General features: G+C 44.3%; 1 protein-coding gene across 3 annotated transcripts in view; it reads right to left on the bottom strand.

Annotated features, from left to right (window-relative positions):
* Positions 1-24485, bottom strand: part of EYA3 (EYA transcriptional coactivator and phosphatase 3) — an 860742-nt gene that overhangs the window by 659170 nt on the left and 177087 nt on the right. The gene's annotated exons all lie outside the window — the stretch shown is intronic.

Here is a 24485-nt window from a genome sequence, read left to right as displayed (position 1 = left end):
GGAGGATAGGTCCAAACTGCCCCGTTTTCAGAACTGCCCCAATGAAAAGGAGCGTCTGAGAGGAAGTCAGGTATGACTTCAGCACATTGATAGTGAACCCCAACGAATGCAGAAGGTTTTCAGTAGGCTGGAGGTGGGAGACAACTGCTTGGGGGGGATCCAGTCTTCAATAACCTGTTGTTGAGATAGGGGAAGAATGGAATCCCTGATCTCCGAAGGTGGACCGCAACCACCGCTGTCATCTTTGTGAACACCCGAGGGGCACTGGTGAGGCCAAAGGGGACACTGCAATTTGAAAGTGCTTGTGACCCACCATGAAGCGCAGGTAGCAACGACGGGCCGACAGGATAAGGATTTGAAAATAGGCATCCTGCAAGTCCAGTGCTACCATCCAACTACCATCCAATCTCTGGAGTCAAAGGCAGACAGGAAATGAGCAAGAGTGAGCATCTTGAATTTCTCCTTCTTGCGTAAGTAATTGAGGGCTCCGTGGTCTAGAATAGGACGATTGCCTCCGTTCTTCTTTGGGACCAGGCAGTAGCGGGAATAGCAACCACTGCCTACTTCAGGCCCGGGAACCCCCTTCGTTAAATAGCAGGTCACCCTCAAGTTCAATCACACTGGGCATACCCAGTTCCTGCAGGAGCTGAGGTATTCCATGCAGAAGAAAATAATGTGATCCTCTGTCTCGGGAACCAGACCACAAGCTGAAACACAGCTTAGAAACCGGGGTTTTCTTCCATCTGCTTGTAAAAGTGTTCAGTGGTGGATTACCCAGCCGGAAGCGCACACAAAAGCTCTTGGATAGTGACAGTGTAATGTCCAAAAATGTCTCGAAAGCACAGGTTCCTCTAAAGCTCAAAAAACTGATTTGGTTAAATGTCCTTTTGACCTACTCACAACATATTGTTCATAAACATAAGCCCAGTAATGGGATTTTAGGCCACCAACCTCTGCTTCACAAACAGCTCTAGGGTAATCACATAGCCCCATGAGACAGTTAAATATAAATTTGAAACAGGGAGCCTGCATAGCATTATTCGTGTTCACTAATTCCCCAAGAGGATCACCTATATTCATTTAACTGCGGCGTAGACCAGACGACTACCCAAGGCTTTAAGTGGGCCCGGTCTCACCGATGCCGAGCACCAGCAGTTTTTTTAGAGGCCTAGAAACGGGTCTCTATCGGGCTCTGTTTTGTGCCCTGGCACGTTTTTTTCCATACTGCACTGACAGCAGGCACATGATGTGCTGATGCTCACACTGCTCACTTCTCACTAATGGAAAGGTTACGGCATGACGTCATGCTAGGTCAGCATTGCAGAGGAAGGGAATTCCTTTAAAGAGTTCATTTCTCTTTGGATTTCTCTGCTCGAAATTCAGGAGCAGCAACGTTGGCATGGTGTCACCAGGGCTTTAAGTGGAAGCTTTTTCAATATTATATGCAAGCCATAGTTGCTGCTTATTTTAACTTATGCAACTAACAACAATTGACAAAGTCAATAGTCCTGACTTCTTCTAGGTATGATGGTACTTGTATCATATCTGGTTGCAATGACAAACTGCAAAACAGCAAAATTAAAGTCCGGCGGCACACTATATTAAGCACAGATTTTTTAGCGTATGTGTTTTTAAGCCACGCCCTTTATTACATTGGCCATGACTCTTTGACATCCCCCCCCCCCCCCTTCAGTTTTTTTTATCCCACTTAAAGCCCTGGCAGCACCCAATTAACAGAGGCCTTACAGGATTACAAATCTGAGATTCTATTAATGCCCAAGTCAAAAAAGAGCAGAATTAGGGGAGTGCTGACCAGAGGTGACTCAATCGATCTTACTAAATTATTTTCTGCTGTGATCAACTGCTGGGCATGAACACATCCACGTACTTCAGCTACAATAAGCGCAGCACTTTGTGCTTTTACGCTGGATACTTCAAGTGCAGGGGATACCGAGCGGGAACAGGGTCTCTAATGTAATAGAAGAATAGCTCTAGATCTGTGCTGAATTAGCAATGAACTGTTGTTAAGTTGGGGTTCCCACTTAAATGTATCTGATCATTTAACCTCTTAATATTCAAAACCATGAATTATTTCCAAGAGTTCCTTGTCAGCCCTTACAGCACAGTTCTTGGCTGCAACAGTACCAAACACCATGTATTTCGTTTTTGTTACATTCAGCTCCAGGCATCTGGTTTTACAGAACCCTAAGAATTTTTCAATTCAACGCTGTAGTCACATAGAAGTCTTGGTAATAATGAGTCAATCACCCGAAAAAAGTATAGGAACCTTCTTGCTATTTAGGACGGGCGAATCATTTCTACAATCCAAACGTTCATTCACCACATTATGTATGTACAGGGTAAACCGCGTGGGAGAAAGGACGCACACCTCGCAGAATTGGGATGTGTTCAGTCGGCTCTCCCTTGTTACCCCAACAGACGTACCAGAGCATAGTTCTCATTATGCAGTACTGTTATGAGATTGATCAACTTCCCTGGAGCACCCATTTCGACCAGAACTTTCCATAGATTTTCGTGAGGAACTAGATAAAATGTGGCTCTGGGGTCTACAAAAGCCACGGAGTTTTTTTGTTTTTTATTGATTTTTTTAACATAGTTCATATTTCCAATAAATAAGAGAAAATCTTAAAAGCTGGCCAGAGGTGCTAGCCTTCGAATGAAAACCAGCTTGAAGTTGGGACAAGATATTTGTTCTTCTATCCATTTTAATAGTTTATCGAGGACTAGCCTTGCAAAGACTTTCTGTAGATTGTCTGTCAGGCTTATGGGCCTATATTTAGATGGAATATAGGCATCACGCTTTTTATAAACAGTAATTATCTCCAGCCCCCTCCATGAGTCAAAGATTTCCCCACCGGCTGAGATGGCGTTAGATACAAGGTTGACATAACTGTCCCAAACTTGGGGCTCTGATTTAAACAGACTGCCAGGTATTTTGTCTGGCTCTGGGGATTTTGCTGATTTTAGGAGACCAATGGAATTTGCAGTATCCTCCGAACTAAAGAATATTATACTATTCGCCCTTGCATCTTCTTTTAATGTGTCCGTAACAGGTGCTATCTACCCTTGGCTCAGGAGCAGATCATGGAGGGTCTTATGGGCATACAGCATGAATAACACAACTTTCAAGCTAGATATGGTGGTGGTATGTGCACGTGCGGTTTCTTCAATTTGATACTATGTGCCCAAAAGATCTATCATCATTCATTTTGGCAGCGTAGAGCAGATCTTGTCAGATCTTCTCATCCTTCGCTTTCGTAAGAGCATATTTATAGTTCCACCTGGCCTCTATGATCTCTACCCATATGCAACTTTTAACAGCTTTCTTTAGTACTTATTTGGCTAGTTTGCACTCAGAATTAAACCATTTTACCTCCTTCACACGAACTGGTTGCCTATGGTCAGTATTTTGTAACTTGATAAAAAAAACTGGTTATGAATATCTAAAATGGGAATTGCAATGCTAGGGAAGTCTATTTATAGAAGGACCACAAACAGACCATATATCTCTGAATATAGTTTGCACATTACATGTGGCCAAAAGACTCGCCTAGGATTGTTTCCTAGTGAAGGTTCCAGTACTGTTGTTTAACAGACAATAGGAGCTCTCCTTAGGGCTTCCCCAGAGAGAAATTCAATCAAAAACTTATGATCACTCTCTCTATGGGTTTCAACTTTATGTAAAAAAATAGCAACCACAGCCTTGCGTCTAAAAAGACTGGGGTCAATAACACTCGAATAGGGGCTTCTTAAAGGTAGATGGCCTTTCGGGATCTGAATGAGTGTGTCCATTGCAAGGTCTTATGCTCCAGTTGACAGATATGGAAGCTAGTTGAAGAGCAGTTACAGTGAAATTGTGCTGCTATGTCCCCGGTCAGTGTGGAATAATCCATTGTTAGTCCTCTATTTCTGTTAACGTGCCAATGTAAGGAGAAGGCCACTAATATTTTTGCATATTCTTGGTATAACTCGATTAATTAATCTAAAAAAATACAAGACCGGAGACTCGCTGCCAGCAGGGACTGACCTTAAATAAACATTTATTAATACCAGATTAGTTCCAGAGGGAAATTTAAGGGTGATCCCTACTACATCAGGGGAATCAATCCTAAAGGCGGTACGTAAACATAAAATATCATTTTCTAAAGGGATTAGCAACCATCTAATAACCCACCCAAATTTCCCTGGGGTTATGCTACACTGTGGGCTGTGAAATCATTAACAAACACCTTGTTTATTGCCCAAGTTTTCTGGAACATACAAACATCATAGTCTATAAATATAGGATGTCCAATTAGAGTTGACAAATGTAAGTTTAATACCTACCAGGTTCCATGAGATCATAAAAATACCAGTTCGAAAATCAGAATCATCTCTAGAATAGTAATAGTTATAAGTTTATGGTTGTATTACCAAACCAAAACTAGATATTTTGCCATATTTACAATCTGGTTGCATTCTAGGAATATCAAGCCCATTAGTTATAACATTACTGATGGGCTATATTTCCTAACACAATACAATCATCCAGTTTAGCAGAATAAACGTGTAGTGTCAGTCAATTTATTGCATTCAAGTTAGATCCCTTTGCTCATGCAGCGATACAAGGCCCTTGGAGGGACAAGTTAGGGGAATTCTTCAAGCTATTTGGAATAAACTTGGTAACTGCAGGTGATGAATTTAACCAGTTTTCAGTCTTGAGAGAACCCACAAAGTGGCAAGTATGCAGTTTGAAATTTAGAAGGTTTTCAACCAATATTTCCTTGTTTAATGACGCAAGAATATAGTCAAAGATTGATGAATCTGCACTAGATCGTCTGGCACAGTCAATGTCGGACCTTACTACAGAAAGATGGTTACATTTTGCTCTGAACCAGAGGATAACTATTAATCAACTAGTCAGTATCTTCAAATTATCCAAAGGTCAATTTAGGAACCCAAGTCATAAATAACTCAAGGTTATCCCCCATGACTAATTTGGGGTGAGTTGTAAGAGCGCTGCCATTGGAGATTCCTTGTGGCAAAAGATGCTTTCGCCCCAGGGATAGACTTGGCAGCAGGTCCAACATTTTACTGGGTAAAAAGAAGTCTACAGCTGTGTGCATGAACAACTGGTTTGGTGTTGGCAGTAAAGGAACACAGAACATCGGAGTCAGCTGCAGACATAGAATCTCCATTGTTCTTTGTGCCCAGTAGGGGTGGTTGCTTTAAAACCGCATAATCTGGGCCCTGGACACAAGAACAGAGCCGCTTTGGTAAAGAAACCCGTTCTGTAAAGTTTGCTTTAATTAATGGAATTATATCAACAATATGTTGCATCATGCCTATCCCCTTACCGCATTAACATTTACAGCAATATTTCTGCTTTGCATATATGTAATTCAATTGGATAAGACATGGAGAAAGGTACACTTTTTAAATAGGTAGAGTGACTATCTCGTGATTTGAAAATGCATCTTCGAACTTAAACAAGTTGTACAAGTCCAAATCAAAGAGTAGATGGCAGGAGTATGCACAGTAAGCACTAATATTTACGAATATGTACTAAAATCATATCAGACTGACACATCTGGGCTGAGGTGTTACGAGTGGTAAAATCCACACACAAGTTGGATGTGGTTTTGGGTAGTCACTAAATCCTTCCAAAAGAGTTCTAACATGTAAACAGCTAATTAATAATCTGGTATTCTTTTTCTTTCTTATTCAATGCACTGCGTTGCTCTTGAGAGTATAAAGCGGCCCTTCCACAGACCCTATGAATGATATTCTTAATCCTCAAATATACTTAACGTCACCGTTAATAAAGTCTTCTCCCAAATTAAGGATGTTTCTGGAACGCAGTCAATGAGTTTATATTTAACTACAGACTTACTTTATTTTCAATTTACCCTTGAAAGGACTGTGGAGATCTGACGTCCAATTAAGAAAAAAGAAAACTACGAACTAGAACCGTCTATCATTCGATGTGCTGACATCTTTCCTGTAAAGCAAAATAAAAGGATTCCTGGTAGCACTTTTCAGCATATTTGCCATGTAAAACAGTGAAACAAAACGCAAGCCATTTTATTATCGATATTTCTGCATGGACCTCAATGCATTGTGCAAGAATTATGACAGTGGCCATATGTTCATTTTCACAAAAAAACTCAACTTAACTTAAACCGTTTTATACCAAACACCACCTTACCGTTATAATCGCCGGCACGGATGAAACGACTATTCCTCTTGAACGGGAAACTGACGCCAAAAGGCATGGGTGTACGTACAATGACATAACTATGGGGAAAATGTTATTATTCTTCCTCACAAGCTATCTATATGCTTACCAATCAAATTAGCTCAAAGAACATTTATCACAGTTTGTTTCTTGGCAACCTCGGTAGTCAGGACAACGAGCTCGAGGATTTAAAACTAGCACTTGCAGCAGAACTAAAAATGCAACGGTACTCGTCTATAAGATGCTATGAGCAGGGACACGGGAAATCAGACAGTAGAATGCTTAACGTCTGCACTACTTATTTAAATGAAGGGCCAAAGCAATTAGATTTTTGTTCAGCAAAAACCGAGAACAGGGGGAACATGGAGTGGAGGAAAGAGCAGAGAAGGTTGATGTTTGACAACAAATGCAGGACAGAATGGTTTGGCGGCTCATCCACTGTCCATTCTGCCCAAATAGGGGGAAGAGGAGGTGAACATCTGGAAAAGTTAGTCTAAATAGCTAGAATAAAAACCTTAATATAATGACACACAAGAAAAACAAGACAACAAAATGTTTAATGCCGTTCTCTAGACATAGAACTCCACTGACAATCTTTTAATCAATCGTGGCAGAGCGCACAACACCCGTGAAGCACATCAAAATTCAACTCCACCATCCTAAATCTGTTAAACAAGCACATTTCGAAATCATCTCCTAAACTGCGGATGTGGCATCTTCAGTGCTACAGATATAGCAGATCTCATATACAACGATAATCTTGACACTGTCTTCCTAAACAGGACATGGGTATGGCATTGCCCAACCTACAGCAGCAACTATGATTCATGAAAGCTAGGAGATTACTTGTCACAACAGATTAGGCAGGAGAGGCAGAAGGGTGGCCTATAGGAGCTATCTGCGGTTCAAGGTCAACTACACGCATTTTCAGCTTGCTGGGCAGTACTTGAGGGGAGGGAAAAGATACGGGCCTAGTGCAGGGGGCGGGATTACCATTTCAGGAGTACATTTTCTGTAGCCGATAATCCCCGCTAAATGAGGCCCTTATAAAAGAGCAAATATATCAAGCAATGACACAACTCCTAATAAGTGGGGTGTTGTGCGCCCCCTGCACTCCTGAGACCCAATGCAACTGCACCTGTTGCACTAATGATAGCTGCGGCCCTGAGTAGCGGAGTGTGTCCTCTGCCTCTTTTACCTCTTCCTCACCATGCATGGCCATCACTCCAAACTTGGAACAGACTCTGTCCCTTTCAGAACAAAATGAGCTCCGGCATGTTGTCCACCACTTTGCAGCAAAGGTGTACTCACCTCTAATGCTAGGAAGAAAAGGAAGCCTCCCATCCTCTTTTATAAATGACGGCAGTTATAATTGTTATGCAGTGCGCCTCTCACTCCTAGGCCAGAGTGCCAATGCACCTGATTCAGTAACGAGATTGTGTCTTGCGAAGTGGCAGTCTTCCTTGCCCCTTATTTACAAAAAGTACCTCCATCGTTTACCATTTGTGTCTCCCTTGATTACATTTCCCCTTCTCTTTGGGCAATTGGTACGAGGTCCGAAGAAATACTAGCACAACAACGGTACACTGGGCCCCAACGTAATCAAGAAAAGAATGTAGAATAATACCAATTGTAGTAGAAATACTTTATTCGGTTATTAATAACCATCAAAGTACAACCATAACAAACGCAACAGTACAACACACAACTTTTAAAACTATTTTTATATGCGAGTAATTGTTGTATAAGTGACTAGTATCTTCTCACATTTTTACATTAAAGTAAGTCTAATTCGTCATCATTCCTTTAGAACAAGATAGCTGAAGAAACCTCATAAAATATCAGAGCATACCTCCAGGAGTGGAGAACAGAGCAATAAATACGTAAGGTGACTAACCATGACACTACCAGATCATATCTGTAAAACTACATGATTAAAATACATCATTCATAAGGATAATAAGACATGTCTAAGAGCAATATATAGATAATAAAAGCGAAACGATATTGCCTTGATCTGAGCGGCATTCTGAAAGACACGGCGCCTGTTACCTGCCTAAATTGTACCACGAGGCAACATCCATATATTTTTTTTTTAATAAAGCGGTAGAACCTTAAAGTGACCGTGCATAATGCAGAAGTACTAATGTACAAAGAACAATCAAAATTTTAAAAGATGTAAGCGTATTTAGGGAGCCCAGTATTAAGACATCATTTTTTTTTAAAACATAGTTTATTGGTTTTTGTTCCACAAAACACAGTCTGTTACATACCCTCGCTATCTCTATCCCATAGTGTCGGTCAAGGAAGCCCCCCAACTGCTTATACAATACGGGTCATTGATACAAATCAGCTTATGCAAACAGTGCACCAGTGTAAACTAGGTTTTTTAGAACCGCTCCTTACTTTACTTCTAACAGAAGCCCTAATCTCCCTCCCTCCTCCCCGAACCCTCATCACCGATGCGCTCAATTATGTCTAACCTCTGTAATATGCGTGCACAGGAGTGACCGTGTATTGTTTTGTGAGATGTGCCTGTCATGTCTCGGGGTCAGTCTCCAGTTAGCAATCTACTCTACTCCTACGTCTTGCGTCCCGTATTCGCGTAGAGCCTGTACTAAAGCTTCTCATGCCTTCGCTGTTATTGACACTTTTCCATTGCGTTGCCTACGCGCAAGTTGATATCGTATCGCGCTCATGCTGCCGGCCCACTTGAGGAACTCATTCTTCCACCTAGCGCTATTGGGCCCAACTGTTGCTTTCCAGTGTTTGGTAATCTCGCGCTTCGCCAATAATAGCCCCATATCTATAAATTTGCTTGTGATCTTATTCTTGGACGTATGGGGGAACCAGTGCAGGACACCAGTCGCCATATCAAACTCCAATCGCCGCTCTGTTATCGCATTTAAGGAATCTCCCACCTCCTTCCAGTAAAGATCTATCATTGGGTAGGTCCATAACATACGTTCCAATTCCACCCCGGCTTTCGTGAACCTAGGGCACGCTGCGTCGTCTATTTTAAAGTATTTCTTGATCTTCCCTGGGGTCAGATATGCTCTGTGAAGGATATAGAAGTGTACTAACTGGAATCTTGTGTTTCTCGTGCCCTTCCAGGCTCTCCGTACTATCTGCGCCCAAGTCGTCTCAGGGATGACCTTTCCTATATTGGTTTCCCATTTTTCTTTCAGTGCATCTAGAGGTGCCAATCCTTCATTGAGCATTCTGGAGTATAGACACGTAACCGCCTTGTAGGTCCCTGCCACCATCATGGTATATTGGCAAGCCATCGTTGTCTTTGGTGCTCGCTCGTACCATCAATTTCAAAGACCCGATCGTAGCACTCTTAGCAATATTAACATATAGAGTCATCCATTAGAGGAAGCATCCATCTAGATTAATGTTGTGCCCACTTACCACAAATATCGTTATAAGTGTACGACGTTGGTTATTCCATCAATTGTAGTTGAATTTAATATCAGAGCATGACACATTTAGTTAGAAACAACACAGGTTTTTCATGAATGTTGCTGTTACCTCTTCTCAATTTAACTTATCTCTGTTCTCATGTTTCCTTTCCATTCTATTTATCTGTTTTCCCAAATTCAATTAGTAATGGCATACCTAGAATGAACTACTGATCTAGTAGAACACGTGTGGCTCCGTGCAATGTCACCTGCTAATTAGACTTTTTAGACAATAGAAAAAATGTATCTTAACATTGATTACATGTATACATATATCAGATGTTAAATAATGGTTGTATATATATATATATATATATATATACACATTCTTTTTTAATAGGAAACTCTTCGTTCCCTTGTGGCACTCCTGATGAAGGCACTTATGTGCCGAAACGCGCGTTGAGACTACTATCAGTTTTCAGCCACATTACATTAATCGCCTTGTATTAATGGTGCATTATATGAATGTAAAAAATATGGTTTTATTCTATTGATTCTTTTCGTAATACAGTTCATACCCATCGTTGCATAGGGTCTAATCACTGTATCAAATTCGTTATGTACCCTTCTTTTTAACTCCAGAGATATGTGTTAAATATGTATTATATTCAACCTTTCACTTCTTTTTAATAAAAATAAATAGAATAAAAGAAATATCCATGTTTTAAATTGTGTTATGTGTTGCACGGAGCCAGGGTTATCACCTTTTTCCCTAATGTTTTGACCAGCCAGCATGTCAATCATATCCTAACTGCCTAGGAATTTGTTACATTGCATCGTTGTCTTTGGTTCCATCAGTCCTTCCTGCCAGTGTGTTTGTATCGCACTCGTCAATGCCGCATGCAGCAGGAAACCCCCTCTCGGTAGATCAAACCGTTCCAGGAGTGTCTGGTAGGGTAGTAAAGACCAGTCTTCGTACAGGTCTCCCAGCATTTGGACTCCCGCTTCCTCCCAGGCCTGCAATTGCGACCAGTCGCCGGCGTGTGGTAGAGCCGTCACCATCCCGAGCGGGATTTCGGGGGCATACGGGTGCACTACACCCAGCCTACGTTGCGAGCGGTTCCAGCACAGTCGGATGGTTTTCTCCTCTTGTGTTAGGTCCCGAAGGTTCAGTCTCTGCTGCAGCGCTATTAAGGAGAGGACATGGCGAGGCATACCTCGACCCCTTTTGTGTTCTGGTCCTCTAAATTCTCGTGCTACTTCCTGTGTATAGATCTGCAGTTGGGCTGCTAGGTAATACAACTCAAAGTCTGGGACCGCCAGCCCTCCCTGTCTTAGGTCTTATGAGCGTCGCCTGTGCTACTCTGCGTCGTCCCACGCCCCAGAGGAAAGATACTATCAATGACTTCAGTAATTTAAAAATGGAGCCAGGTATCCACACTGGTAATGTTCTAAAATATTACAAGAATCTAGGAAGTGCTATAATTTTTAATAGCGCTATGCGGCATGTCACTGACAGTGGGAGGGTGGCCCAAAAGGCCATGCTGCCCTTCAAGGCCTTTATCCCGCGGCCAATATTGCCATCCAGCAAGTCAGCCGCCGCGTGATAAACGTACACGCCTAGGTATTTCAGGCATGTCGGCTCCAACCTCACCGCTCGTATTATGGAGGGTTGTTTCTCCCCCCGTCACGCTGGGAACAAACACGTCTTGGACCAGTTTACTCAAGCCTGATATTTCCCCAAAGTTCGCTAGTAAATTTACCGCTCCTGCCATTGCGTTGTCAGCATCTTCAAGGAAGAGCAGAAGATCATCCACGTACACTAATACATAATGTTGACCATCCCTATTCCGCAGTCCCCCGTAGTGGTCCCCCGTCCGGATCGAGACTGCGAAGGGTTCCACTGCCAATGCGAAGAGCAGTGGAGACAGCAAGCACCCCTGCCTCGTTCCTCTTTCCACCGGGTATTGTGATGATATCAGCGTGCCCATTCTCACTCTGGCCACCGCCATGTACAGTACAGTACATTCGTCCATTGTAAATAGTCCTCTCCCACAAAGCGCCTCAGTACCTTGTAAAGATACTCCCACTCTAAGCTATCGAAAGCTTTCTCAATATCTACCGACAGTATCATTGGTTGTCGTGCCTCTAGGTGGTCTTCCTCCATCAGGCGTATTAACCGCCGGATGTTGGCGGTCGTATTCCGCGTTGGTATAAAACCAGCCTGGTCTTCATGGACCAGCGTGGTCATGTGATGTAACAGTCGAGAGGCCAGAATGCTGCTCAGTATTTTGTAGTCGGTGGTTAGCATCGATAGCGGTCTATAAGATGCTGTGTCACTGCTCTCTCTTCCTGATTTTAACAGAGGTATCACTAACGCTTCCCGCATAGATTGTGGTAGCCGCCCTAATTTTTTCGCCTCTTTGTAAACTTCTAAGAGTCTCGGTGCTAAGAGGTCAGTGTATTTCCCATAAAATTCTATGGGCAACCCATCCAATCCTGGGGTTTTGCTGTGCGCCATGCGCTTAATGGCGCCTCGTATTTCTCCTAACTCTATATCCTTTCCTAGCTCCTTCGCCTGTTCATGGTCTAATTCAGGTAAGCGGAGATCCTCCAGAAAGACATCTATGGCCGGATCCCCGGCCACCAGTTTGCTTTTGTAGAGATCTTCATAGTAGCTCATGAAGCATTGTAAAATTTCATTTTGGGTATAAACCTCCCTTCCTTCCGCTGTGTGTAGGGCTACAATGGGTGAACCTCTTTTCGTGGGATTGGCCAGCCAAGCCAGTAGGGTCCCCGCTCTGTCACCCTCTGCATGGGCCCTCACTATGTAGGCGTTATGGTCAAAGCTACGCAAGCCCTCCATTTCTGCTGCCACCGCTTCTTTCGCCTCACTGACCTTTTCCTGTAGCTCAGGGTGACCGGGCCTTAATAGCTCTGCCTCGCAGAGGGCTTTGTCAGCCTACCCAAATCGTCTAAGACTACTTTCCGCACTCCCGCATGTTTCCCTATGCAGAACCCTCTAATGACCACCTTAAAGGCATCCCATTCAGTCGCTCTTGTCGTAGTCGTACCAGCATTCTCCTCAAAGTACTGAGTAATTCACTCCTCCAGTGCAGCATGGAAAAGAGTGTCGTCCAACGTCTCTGGACGTAGTTTCCAAGCGGGGACACATGAGATTCCAGGCATCCATTGCATGGTGACCAGTAGGGGGCTATGATCGGATATCGTTCTAGTCAGGTATTCAGTCCGCGTGATGGCCGGCATTATTACTGGGGAGCACAGCACCACATCTAGCCTTAGGTGCAGCTCATGCATACCCAAAAAATAGGAGTAGTCTCGGTCTCGTTGATGCTGCACTCGCCAGGCGTCCACCAGCCCCCATCGTGTCTGCCATTCTAGCCTGCCTTTGGTTAAACGGTGCGTCGAAGAATCAGCCAGGGGGGGGGGGATGTGACCGATCTAGAGAAATGTCCATTATGGAGTTAAAGGTGATACTGATATACCGCCCCCCAGGAATAAAAACTGGCTTCCTCACTGATATCAACACTATAATGGAAACTTTAGCCACAGAAAATTCATTTACGGTCCTTGGCGACTTGAACTTTCATTTAGAACAAGTCAATCAATCTGATACGTCTACGCTGATTTCTGACATGGAAACACTGGGGCTAAAACAACTAGTTTCCTCTCCCACTCATTTGGCAGGCCATACCCAAGATGCCATATTTTCTAATGTAGACGGTCTACAAATAACGGACATTTTACCGATGCCATGGACCGATCACCATGCCATATTCGGCAAAATCACAATTAAGGCCCAGTTAAATACGAAATCCACCTTAACCAACCAAAGCTCTTTCAAAGATTGGAAGAACATTAACCAGATAGATTTGAAAATACAGCTGGACCGTACCCGTCCAACGGTGTCTACCGACCCCAGTAGGGCAACACAACAATTCCAGACCTGGCTCGCTCAGGCCACCAATCACGCAGTCCCCATCAAATCCTTCTCTAGGAATAGATCTAAACCAACCGCTCCATGGTACACTGATGCTTTAAGGTTACAAAAACAAAGGAACAGGAATATGGAAAGGTGTTGGAGAAAAACGTATGATACGGCAAGCATGAAACACTACAAAGATTCATTGGCGCTTTACAAATCAATGATCGTTAAAGCGAAAAAAGTATTTTACACCGATCAAATTCACAAAGCCAAAAATTCATGTAAGCGACTATATGAGATCACGAAAACACTGTCAGGTAATGCCCCCGACCTTATTCCCTCTCCATCACAAGCACTATGTGATGCCTTGGCTACATTCTTCTTCACCAAGGTGGACGATATATACCAAGCCTTCACCTCTAAACACCTATGGTGAATGCGGCCCCCCTCAGTTCTCCACAGGGAAATGCTTTTCCCAGCTTTCAGGCACTTGCAGACGACCACATAAGGACAATGGTCTCAACAATTAAAACAGGTTCTGCTCTTGATCCCTGTCCCTTCTCAGTCCTTCCACCAGTTATGGAGTCCATTATCCCAGTAATCACACAAGTCTGCAACTCCATATTGTCATCAGGTATTTATCCCAATTCGTTAAAACACACCTTATTAAAACCATTATTAAAAAAAAACAGGTTTAGACAAAAACTAATTGAAAAATTATAGGCCTATCGCTGGTCTCCCCTTTTTAGCCAAAGTGGTTGAAAAGGCCATGAACTCTCAATTAGCAGAATACATTGAGAGACATCGACTGCTGGACGACACACAATTCGGTTTCCGGAAATATCACGGGACCGAAACGGCTCTTATTAAAGCCGCAGACTAATGTCAGAGCTATCCGGGACCAAGGTGGGCGGCAATCCTGGTACTGCTGGATCTTTCAGCTGCTTTCGATACGGTCGACCACAACATCTTGGTCGACCGTGTCGGAAAGCTGGGCATCTGTCACTCCGCTAGAGACCTGCTTGCCTCTTTTTTGGCAATGAGAACACAAGCGGTTACTCTAGGACCTTTCCAATCCGCTCAACTCTCGCTGCCATGTGGGGTTCCCCAAGGCTCATCCCTCAGTCCGACACTATTTAATATCTATGTGTCAGACCTTGCTAATGTCATCAAAGCACACGGGATGAGCCTAACATCTTATGCGGACGATACACAGCTGGTACTTGCCATCAAAGGTGACGGAGGACAAGTGGCTCAAAACTTTAAAAACGGCATGCTCGAAATTAGAGAATGGATGGCTACAAACTGCCTCAAGCTGAACTCAGAAAAAACGGAGGTAGTTATTTTTGGACCTCTGTCACCAGCTTGGCCTTCGTACTGGTGGCCTGAAGCCTTCAGCTCACCTCCCACTCCGACATCCAAAGTCAGGAAACTGGGAGTTATTTTTGATGAAGGTCTCAACTTCATGGACCATGCAAATAAAGTAGCTACCAGGGCCCATTACAAGCTTAGAATGATCAGAAAAATTCGCCCCTTTCTTCCGGAGGCAGCGACTAAAACACTGGTCAGTTCCCTTGTTCTGTCGTCCCTCGATTACTGTAATGGTTTATTCCTCAACGCCCAGGTCAGGGTTACGAGGAAGTTACAGTCAATACAGAATGCGGCCGCACGTCTGCTATCTGAAATAAACAAATTCGAGCCCATAATTGAAACTATAAAAGAATATCACTGGCTTACGATCCGAAACAGAATAAAGTTTAAGTCCTTGTGCATAGTTTACAAGGCACTTAACAATCAAGGACCCTACTTTCTCAAGGATCAATTGAAACCCTACACTCCCGGTAGACAGCTTTGTTCTTCTACTTTATATCAACTAGTGATCCCACGATCCAAAACAGTGTCATGGGGTGATCGCCGCTTTCTAGTGGCGGCACCTAAACTATGGAACACTCTCCCTCAAAATATCAGGACGAGTTCCTCGCTTCTTCAGTTCCGCAGACTTTTGAAGACATGGCTGTTTGACCAATAAGATCCATCTATCCCCTATTAGCTTCACTGTGAACAGGTTGTGAATTGATAGCGCCGAGACGCCTGCGGGTATTTGTTGCGCTCTATAAATGTAAAAAAATAAATAAATAAATAAATTAGTCATGGTGGCTTTGAGGTCTCTCTGCGATGGTTCAAGGGAGTGGAGTGTACCTTCCATTATTTTGACTCCATCAGCCAATTTTCCATGATCGGCCCTCAGTAGGCCCAGTCCCGTGGCCACTTGCGCAATATCCTGTTGCCGCGCAGTGCGGGAGTCCGCTATCGCAGTCAGGATTTTATCCAGTTGAAGCTGCAATTGGGGGTCTCGCAGTTGTCAGTTTGCTCCCCTTTATCAGGCATTTCACTATCCGACGTTGGTTGAGCACCACTCTTGCTCCCTTTGGGCTTCCCCATGTTAGGGAGTCGCCGGTCGTTCCGCTCTTGCGGATAGGTCTTTATAGCCCAGCACCAAGGGCCCCCATGCGGCCTAGGTCTCTCAGGTCGCGATGACGCCACCAGACCAACCTGCGATCCAGAAAGGTCGGGCTCAGGATCAAGATGAAAGTGGCGGGGGATATGGCCCCGGGCGGTATCAGTCAAGGTGATGGTTACATGGATAACAGCGTCAGCAGACCCGACTAGACCGATCCGTTTCTCTGCTGCGAGCGAATGCACCGATTTCAGGGCAGATTCGGCCCAGGCCGGTGACGATCGCCAGTCTCCACCACGGGCGCACAGGTTGGGTGGTCCGCAGCGTGGATCCTCCCCAGGTCTCAGTATACGGTGGCCCATGCGCAGCTCGGCCCCGATCTCCAGCTCAGTGACCTACCGTCACTTGTCCTGAACGTTGCCAGACCTGCCCCACCCAGGTCAGCTCCTCTTGTGCTCCTCTCGTTCCCAGCACCCAGGTGTAGCCCAGAGTTCGGAAATGCGGGGAGGGGGGGGGGGGGGGAGTGCTTATGTGACTCATAGGGCACCCACAGTTTCTCCAGTGGTCTCCCACCAACTCCTTTCACCTGTTATGTTCGCTGTCTAGCGTCTCTCCGCTCTATCAGCAGTGGCAATGGTCATTCGGCCTTTCATGACAAGGTGTGCAGCCTCCTTAGTGCCCTCGCCAATCGTAACCTCTGACCACCGCCCTCCGCATTCAGCAGCACCCGGGTCGGCGCTCCCTCACCAGTGATCAGGCCAGACCTCCGGCACCTCGCAGACCACTATCTACAGGTCACAGCCGTCGTCGCTCTTCGCTCCACCTGGTCTGTGTGATCAGCGCTGCCTCGCTCAGCTGATCCCGGGAGAGATAGTCACCATGACCCCCGCGACGGCAGCCCTCAGAGCAACAGCTCAGCCCCTTCCGGCCGAATCACTCCTCCGGTCTCCGCTCGTGACCCCTCAGGTCTCCAGCCGCTTGCTAGGTGACGCCGCTGGGCTCTGCCGCGGCAATCGGGGATCAGAAATGGTCGCAGGCTCGCCCGTGGGCGCGGATGTCCGGAGCCTCAGCGCTCCTTTGTGGCCGCCACGCTGAGTTTCGATTTGCTTGGCGCACCGGCCAGTGTGCCGGCGATCCTCCCGGGGTCCCCAGAGCAGGCTCAGCCTCCAGCAGCGGCTCTGATGGGGGGCAATACCCTCCTCCGCTGTTCAGTGGGAGATGGGGGCCTCAGGGGGCTATATTGCAGGATCAGTAGGGGCTTGGTTGCGGAGCCCAGCGCTCAAGCAGCCGACACCATCGGCGCCAAGCCACACCCCCAGCATTAACACATCATCAAGCGAGTACGTTTACAATTTTAGTTCTCCTGAACCAAACAGCTTATAGGAATTTGCCTACTGCAAATACAATTTTTATAGATGTATCACTTTTTAAGATCGTAAGGCAGCCAGATGGCTTCTTGTTCCCATATCACAACAAATGGGCACAATCCCTTTGGGGCTTGAATTACAGTACTCAGAGCAAAAGAACATTATAGGTATCTCATCCGCGTTGCTCAAACCACATGCAGGGCATTTGGCAAGATCTTCATTTAGACGCCATTTGCTTGTGAAAGATCGCAGAGGAAGAGATCCCTATCGAAAACGTAAAAACAAGCACCTTGTTAGAGGCGGAGATATAAAATCTAAAAACATCTCAAATACTGGGACTGACAAACTAAAAACATATTAGTCAAATATCCGAACTACAGCTATTAGTTATTTATCTCTCGTTTGTATAAGCCCAATAGCGAGCTTTTAACATCTTAATGTGAAACCTTAAAATCTGAATCTCTAGTTTTCTGATTCAGCTATGCCTCATCCATACTCACCTTTGACCTGTTTTCAGTCTGACTATGTCCCGGATGCCACCTGCATAAACATTAGGTCACGAAGCTAAAGTTGAGACATTTTAGGCTGCGTAAACATGCAAAGTCAGCACAAAAGAACAGCTGATGTCTGCACTGTAGGTTTTGTGTGCATTTTAAACAATGGTAAAGCCTTAGATAAAGTTCGTTCAGATAAACCTATCTTGTTATGCAGCCTCCAGATGACCGTTCCACAAGACACCAAGGTTGTTGATGGTTACCGATTGTCTCATCTGTGTGTTCTTCCCAGAGCCTTATTTACCTCTGGGCGTTCCTGGTCTTTGGTTTTCACTATATAAACCCATGTAACCACAGTTCAGTGTGCTATGTCCTCAGTATCTTGATGGTACAGGTCGGATGGAGACCCATTCATGAATGAATAAACTACCCATGGTATTGATTTTGCTTCAGTGTCGTATCCTCATTTTGATAACGGACCCGTGGCGAAGTGATGTGCCCTGCACCAGCAGGTTATAGATTAATCTGCTCCACAAATTGACGCCCAAACGTGGGGCCCCAACAAGAGCTTGCAGTCGGCCCGAGGCAGGAGATCAGGTTGGCAAGACGAACTTGGCTGAGGGGCGCCCCACCTGATGAGATTAGAGTTGCTCGTGATCCAAGGTGATTTTTCAGCTCTCCAACTCTGATCTTCCCGGCGGCTGCTGGCCTTGACTGGGGCCTTCGGATGGTACTTTTTGGATCAGTGAGGATCGACAGGTGGGAGGCAAAGACTGCACATGAGGTAAAACTGTATTGAACCGGTTCATGTGTTCATCTGGTTTGGATCTGTTTGATCTTTGCTTGACTTGGTATTCGTCTTGATTTGGTATTTGATTGGTAATCTATTTGGAATGTGGTAATCCCTTCAAACTCTGTTTTGAATTTCGAAGCCTAGGTTCTGTTTGGTATTTTGAGATCTAAGTTTTGTTTTAAAGGCTTGCTATTCGTTTTGACTAACATTTTTCTTACAAGTAAACGTGAGAATATTTTTTATTTCTCTCTGTTTATAAGTTTTTTTCTCATATAACATGCCTGTGTTTAGCACCCTTTGGAAGTTTTGTTGTTGCTGCTGCGATAAGCAGAGCATTTTTGGAAGCAAGTCAGCCGGCGCCCCCAGAAGGTACGCCAAATTTTGAGATGTATATCAAATATGGTATTTGTCCCATCGTGTATAATACATTGTGGAACAAATATACAAAAGGGGATCCCCAGTTGAGATGGCCATTAGAGGGAACTATGGACCCTCACAAATTCTAGTATTTAGAGAAACAATTGTTTTTGAAGAAAGTTAGGCTGGCTATGTTTAGTTTGAGTATGTGGAGAAAAGAAGTGAGGAAGCGGCAGCTTAAGGCAGAGAAGGTACAAAGGAAACAGGAAAGGAAAACAGAATACCAGAAGTATAAGGAATTAAAGGATAAGGAAGTTCAGGAGAAAAAGGAATGTTTAAATAGGGAGCATAGATTATTAATATCTAAGGAATATATAGTTAGACCAACTGTAGCAGTTTAGGTCCACCAAGATTTGGATTCAGATATTGACGGGTTGTTGATAGAACGACCCCCACCCCCATATGTACCTTTAACACCTCTTCACCCTGCACCATTGAATGTTGTTCCCCTTGCACCCCCGGTTCCACCTCCTTTGCCTGCGGTTCTTCAGCCCCCTATTTTCCAACCAATACTGGTAAACTCTTTACCCTCTCCAATCCAGGCCACTGCACCCCCACCCCAAGCCTCTGTGCCTCCACCTCAGGCCACTACACTTCAAATGTCTAATGATTCTGTACTTTCGGCATCTGTTCTAACCCCTAGAGTTCTTCACACTCTACTGTACCTCAGTTTCGTCAGGATGTGATAAGATGATATTAAATTGGTTAAGTGATTTAGCAATAGAAGTAGAAGATATGATAAACCAGATTCAGAATTTTTCTGAAGGCGAGCTTCTTTGTCGTATAAATAAGCTCTCTCATCAACTTATAGTTAATGGGTTATAGTTAATAAAAATATATATATATACATATGTATGTCTCAAGATATATGCTCCAGTGGTTTTTACGAAAATTAACTTTCAAAAAATATATATTGGGCTACATTGGGCTATATATATATGTGTTAGAGCCCAAATGTAGCCCAATGTAGATATAAGATGGCCACCAGAGACAAAAATAAACAAATGTAGCCCAAATATCAGCCAGATGTAGCCAAACTATAGCCCAATGACAGAATGTCCCAGAGTGTTCTAAAGAACAACTAGAGCGCTAACAGTCTTACTTATGACAAAAGTATGGCACACCTGAAGTCATCTTGATTGGAATAAAGTGGTAACACTTAATACATTTAATTTGAAAAGGAACAAAATGAGGGGTTTCATTTTGCCATAGAAATGTTATTTATATATATATATATATATATATATATTCACTGAAAAAACCATAGGTTGCACACCAGTTATAGTTAGGAATTAGCATTTAAAAAACCTTTGAAATTAACTGAAAAAACCATAGGTTTCACAGCAGTTATAGTTAGCTGTTAATTTTACTCGCATAAAACCATTGAAATTCCCACGTTACAGTTAGTTGGACTCACTATAACTTGCACGTCTGCAATGCACTGCTGATGACGTCACATATTACATCACTCATGCATATATTTAAATATTTAAACATTACTCGCTAATATATGTATTCACTAAGATACACTTAATAAGCCAGTTAACCAATCAATTTTTTTTTTAAAAACACGGTCATGAGTGATATATATATATATATATATAAAATATTATAGTTAATGGGTTATAGTTAATGAGTTAATAACTCAATGGGAGAGGACTGCAGGGCAAAATGGCCCAGATGATGTTAGAACAATTAATAGACAGTGTCAGATAGGGACCTTCTCTGTAGAATTAATACTGCTATAGCAACTAGAATTGGATACTGAAGTGAGCTCTCTTTGAGGGAAGCTGCGCCACAGTTCATCCCTAGAAGAGGGAATGCAGACGATGACCCAAATAGTGCTAATGCTAGAGCCCATTTTCTGTATAATTGGATATATACGCCCTGGAAAAGGACAGATGTACTCACTTTAAAAGCCTCCTTACCAGACATAAGGAAAAATCCTAGAGGGTTTTATGATGATGTACAGGCAGCCATTGATTCTTGTATTATGACTTTAGCAGATTGATATTTTTTTTGGTATGATCCTACCACCTGATATGAGGCGACTTTTCGGAAACAGGATCATGCTGTAGATTTGGGAGGAGATTGGACTGCCATTATAGCAGCTGCTAGGGATAGGAAACCTGGTCAGAAACCTAGTCAGCTTATACTGGATCTGCCTGGTAGCATACTTATATAAAAACGATGGTTCCAGGTAGGAAAATAGATTGGGCACTCCTTACTGCTTGTAAACAAAAATAGGGAGAGGCCGTTCCTTATTTCTTTACTCGCTTTGAGGAAGTTGCCTCTAATGCATGTAATAGCTCTATTCTGCCTGACCTTAAAAGAAGGGTTGTAATACAGGATAAAAGTTTATTAATTTGTTATGGATTTGAGAGAAAGTAACAAGATAGTAGTACCTCAATATCCTATTGTTTCCTAGGTAAAATGTAATACACCTGTGGGATTTCCTGGCATCCCCGTTCAAAGCCCTATTTCACAACAACTGAATGTTAGTACAAGGGCCTCCAACATTTTATGTAAAAAGAGTTACTAGTAATGTAAAAAGCACCCCATCCACGAGTATCAGCAGTAATCACATTGGTGCATTAGGCAGGGTTTTCAGCAGTAAAAACAAAACAAGCATTTACAATGCAATGGTTTTGCCTTTGTTAAAGTTTGAGCTATTGGCATTGCTCTTGAAAATATTTTTATTTATGTTTTTTTTTAACATAAATAAATAGCATTGTCATTTACAATGCCACTAGCTTGATCTCTCGCAAATGACACACACAAACACCCACAGAGAGCCCCCCCAATACACACTCAGAGGCCTCCCCACACACACCCACACAGAGCCCCCCACACACACACCCACACACTGCAAGCCCCCAACACACTGCAAGCCCCCCAACACACTGCAAGCCCCCCAACACACTGCAAGCCCTCACACACTGCGAGCCCCCCCACACACTGCGAGCCCCCCAACACACTGCAAGCCCCCCCACACACTGCAAGCCCCCCCACACACTGCAAGCCCCCCCACACACTGCAAGCCCCCCCCCAACACACTGCAAGCCCCCAACACACTGCAAGCCCCCACACACACTGCAAGCCCCCACACACACTGCAAGCCCCCACACACACTGCAAGCCCCCACACACACTGCAAGCCCCCCCCACACATTCAAGATGGCAGAAGGGAGTGTCCCTCTGTCCCTCTCATGTGTTCTGAGTTCCCTCCCAGATCCAACTATATCGAATGAGGAACTACCCCCTCTTCCTGTTCTGCACACAGTTTCCCCTCCTGTGAGTTGAGATGATTGCTCGAGAATTTCTTCTGTATGAAAGCCTCTGTCACCTGGCTCCCCCTTTGTGATCTTTGTATGAAAAGGAAGACCACAACAGTCTTGCTGTCTCCAGATGTGGGTGTATTGCTTCGTGGAAGCACAACTCTTCACAACAAATTATTATGCTAAAAATAGTTACTGGGGAAAGGGTGTCCAGCAGATCATACTTAGTTTGTTTTGGCTTTCAGGCAGCTTAAGAGCACTTTTAAGTTTGGCTTGGTAGCATAGCTGTCATCAAACCATGCCTGACGAATAGAAAAAGAGATTTAGGAAGCACTACTGAGAGTTAGGCTTTGGCCACAACCAAATGTTGATTCCCTTGATTACAGATTTTGATTGGGCAGAAGATGAATGTTTCCACTGAAAAAGTGCCTGCAGAACTGCCGACAGGAATCATGGCCGCAGGGTAGCCGAGCTTCGCTGCGCCACTCCCGAAAACATCAGTCTAACTTCATCCGCCCAAATCTTCTGAGGGTACTACGGCATCTCATGGTGTGTGGTCTTGCTGCAGGCGAAGTTTGAGCACTTTCGTAGAAGGCAGATAGAAGCTACATCCAGTGCCGGACCGCTGGGGCAGAGCCGAAGGAAAGTGGCGCTTCCAGGCACAAGCAACTCACACGAAGCCGTGGCTGCGGCCTGGGTCGCATTAACCCTGCAAGTGAGCGCGGGTGGCGCAGCTGACCCTGAAGGTGTGTTGATAGAGAGCTGTTGAGAGCTGCTACTGAATGACATCAAAGGGGATAAACATTTGATGAGAACCAGATTAAAAATGTATTTTCTGTATCAATTAAGGGTCCTCTCAAAATAACACGTCCTCTTGGAGCCATCCAAACCAGGAGAGCGGGAGGGGGGAGAGCGGGAGGGGGGACGGCGGCGGGAGGAGGGACACGGACAACCTGAAAACTCACCGGACTGCTCCCAGGAGGCATAGAAAGACCGGCGCCGACTTCCGGCTTGCCTGCGGCCCGGCCGGACCAGATTCGGGGGCGTTCCCGGCTTTCGGCTGACGTCGCGTGACGTCGGCAAAAGCCAAAGAATCTCGGGAACGCCCCCGAATCTGGTCCGGCATTGACGGACAGGCCCCTCGTCCAATGGCTAGGCTCCATTTATGGAGCCAGCCAATGAATGACGAGGGCCGACCCAAACCCACACTACAGTTCTCATCAGGTTTTCGCCTGCGCGAAAAAGATGCGCAGAGCGCATCTTTTCGCCAGGCAAAACCTAAAAATAAGGGCATTACCAGTTTTATTCTGGAAACTACCTGAGAAAATGGGCCTGACTGACAAAGCTTTTTTTTCTTGGAGTAACTGAATCTCACCGACCTTGGAGGTTAGTTACACCGGTATGCCTTGGTCAGATTCACAGGTCATTTTTCGTGAATAGTTCCAATGTAAGATATGCCTACCCACAAAAACTGTGGGTAAGCCGTACTCCTAAAAACTCATGATAAAGTCAAACATAAGCCTGGACTATGTTACACCTACTCAAAGAGAATGATTGGTGAATCATGTCTGGCTATTTTGAGGTAACTCACGCGAGCAAGGAATTAGAAAGACCTATTCATAGAAAAGGCTTTGTGAATCGAGACCAATAACATCAAATCAAACCACATCTTCAGCTGTTTTGTGAGCATGGAATATTCACCACCAAGAATTATGACAGGTCTCCACTCTTCTTTGCCTTCACCTTTCTTCGAGAATATCAAAATTACTTTCTCCGTCTACTGCAGTTGTGAACACATTCCTTTTTTTATTGTTCAAAAGTGTTCTGGTGCCCATGTGCTGAAGTTTGCGCTACAGAAATACATTAAATAAATGTGAGCTGCAATCTAACACATGAACTCCAAATTGCACTTTACTTCTGAAAGTTTGTGTCGCATCACAAACACACAGCAGTACTTTGCTGTTACGGAAACGTGTGCTTTAAGACACACAGTTTCTAAATGCAGTTTAAGTGGAGTTAAGGCCATCCAAAAAGTGCTGTCCAAAGTTCACCGGTGTATAATTCTTTTATAACATAGTAGTATTACATTAG

This window comes from Lissotriton helveticus, chromosome 3_1, assembly GCF_964261635.1.
Source record: "Lissotriton helveticus chromosome 3_1, aLisHel1.1, whole genome shotgun sequence".
NCBI classification, from domain to species: domain Eukaryota; kingdom Metazoa; phylum Chordata; class Amphibia; order Caudata; family Salamandridae; genus Lissotriton; species Lissotriton helveticus.
The sequence above is the reverse complement of the archived record's forward strand: the minus strand, read 5'-3'. Positions and strand labels throughout refer to the sequence as shown.